Raw genomic sequence first — 234 nt, 5'->3', positions numbered from 1 at the left:
TTCTTATATCTGCAACCTTATTGAACTAGTTTATTAGCTTTAATAAACTAGTTTGTGTGTGTGTATTGCTAAGGGATTTCTATTTACCGGGTCATGTCATTGGTAAATAGAGATAATTTGCTTCTTTTCTAGTCTGATACCTTTTATTTCTTTTTCTTGCATATTACCCAGGCTAGAACTTTCAGTACAGCAGTGTTTCCCAAAGTGTGGTATGCATACTCCCAGGGATACGGG

This window comes from Pipistrellus hanaki (assembly GCF_964339955.1).
Source record: "Pipistrellus hanaki genome assembly, chromosome: 4".
Taxonomy (NCBI): domain Eukaryota; kingdom Metazoa; phylum Chordata; class Mammalia; order Chiroptera; family Vespertilionidae; genus Pipistrellus; species Pipistrellus hanaki.
This window is presented reverse-complemented; position numbering follows the sequence as displayed.